The sequence below is a fragment of the Penaeus monodon genome, chromosome 30, assembly GCF_015228065.2.
Source record: "Penaeus monodon isolate SGIC_2016 chromosome 30, NSTDA_Pmon_1, whole genome shotgun sequence".
Taxonomy (NCBI): Eukaryota; Metazoa; Arthropoda; class Malacostraca; order Decapoda; family Penaeidae; genus Penaeus; species Penaeus monodon.
In genome coordinates, this window is record NC_051415.1 from 17,529,157 (window position 1) to 17,531,286 (window position 2,130).

General features: G+C 43.2%; 1 pseudogene; it reads left to right on the top strand.

The window, feature by feature from the left end:
* LOC119592367 overlaps positions 1-1,485 on the top strand; it is a 3,340-nt pseudogene extending 1,855 nt beyond the window's left edge.
* The last annotated feature ends 645 nt before the right edge of the window (positions 1,486-2,130 follow it).

Below are 2,130 nucleotides of genomic sequence, written 5' to 3' on the forward strand. Positions count from 1 at the left end.
CATATAAAGAGGCTTTTCACAATTCATAGGTGGCGAAGCCATATCCACAAGAGTATGTTGGCAACGGTCGTGTGACGGAGTTCAGGTACGGCAAGTACCTGGGCGAAGCCTTCCGCGGCAACACCAGCTGAAATACCTCAACAACTTGGGCGAAGGTTGGGGCATGGGGGGAAACCGGCATGACGCATTGGTCTTCATTGACAACCACGCAACCAGAGAGGCCATGGTGCTGGAGGAGACATGATCCTTACTTTCCGTGTCTCTAAGTGGTAAAAGGTGAGTTTCCCTGCGAAAAAAAGATCAGACATGGATGCAACGAAAAGCTTTGTGTCTTTGCAGGGGCGCTCTATCAGATGTGGCCATAAAGATATTTTTTGATTAAATAACTTGAACCCTGCAATGGCCTCTGCGATGTAAAGAAGGGAAATAAAAGAAGTTTGTCCAGCTTAGGATATTAGCTTAATTCAACTAAAATATGCAGATTCAGACAATACCATCCTGTTTACAGAATCCGAATTGTAGCGTTTTATAATCGTGGGGAAAAAATGTAGCAAGTGATACCTCTTTTTTGCTCCCAGATGGCCACCGCATACATGCTGGCTTGGCCTTACGGCTACACCCGCGTGATGTCGTCGTACTACTGGGACCAATGGTGGGAGAATGGCCAGGATAAGAACGACTGGATCGGACCTCCTCACGACGGCAGCTTCACATCCTCAGCCCGAGCTTCAACGCTGACGGCAGCTGCGGACGGCTGGATCTGCGAGCAAACCCCTGAGCAGATCTACAACTGGTGGGGTTCCGTAATGTTGCCCATGGTGAGTTTTGGAACGCAGAGCTTACGGCCATCTTTGAAATGATGAACACAACACTGTTTTTTCCTAATAAGCATATATATATATCACCCTTCATCACGAAATTTGTGGATCAGACTCACACTTGTACCCGATTTATGAATTGATTAAGAATTGTTTCATAAATCTGTTACTAGACATCACGAAATGCCAACAGGTACGGACATGAACGACTGTGGGACAACGGGAGCAACCAGATCGCCTTCTGCAGAGGGAACAAGGGCTTCCTGGCCATCAATAACGACGGTGGGATCTGAAGGAGACGCTGCAGGTCAGTGACTTCAGCATCATCATGTCAGGCTTCATTTCATAGATTCACTGCCACAGATTTCAAGTATGAAACAAACACGGCAAGAAAAAATTCTTGATCCGTATTTGTTTCCAGACTTGCCTCCCTGCGGGTACGTACTGTGACGTCATCTCTGGAGCCAAGGACGGAGGCTCCTGCACGGGCAAGAGCGTGACTGTGGGCGGCGACGGAAAGGCCTACATCGAGATTACGACCATGGAAGACGACGGAGTGCTTGCTATCCATGCCAACGTATGTACAAAATTAAATGCAATTGGAATAAGAAGAGCATTTCGCGTCAGAACCTCTGCTTCGGCGGAAACAAAAACCAAGCAGCCATAAAAATATAAGGGGGGGGTTGTGTTACCGCTGCAGAGGCGCGGGGCGACTATATATCCCCATTTTTATGTTGTAAAGGGATTTAATTTTTCTTGGTTCATATGTTACGTTATTTGTACTTTTTATATAATTTAGTTTTTTACGGTATAACTATGACTTCCAGTGAACTTAAATCTTGGCGGGTGATCAAGAATAATCTGTAAAAGATACATTCCTTTCATCTTTGTGTTCAAGTCACAGTGTTTTATTTATCTACAACGTTTTTTTCTACTAAAATTTTTCGAAACAATTATTTCCAAGTCTCCTTTACTAAGACATTTACTTATACTTCGTTATCTATTCTCTCCTCAGTCCAAAATGAGATCTGTCGGACGCCAGAGAAAGGAACTTGTCGTCTTATTGGGAATCATTTCATCGTCATCAAATTAAAAAAAGCATTTTTCCCTTTTTGTATCTTTTCCTTCATGTTCACTGTTCAATATAACCTATCTGTTTATATTCACACACACAAAAAAAACAAAGCTCATAGATTTCCCCTGCATATTGTCTATTTTGCTTTGAAAACTACTGAAAAACAATACCGCGCACCTACTTCATGCCACATATTTTTTTCTTATGACTTAAGTCTACTTAACTAAACCATACAAG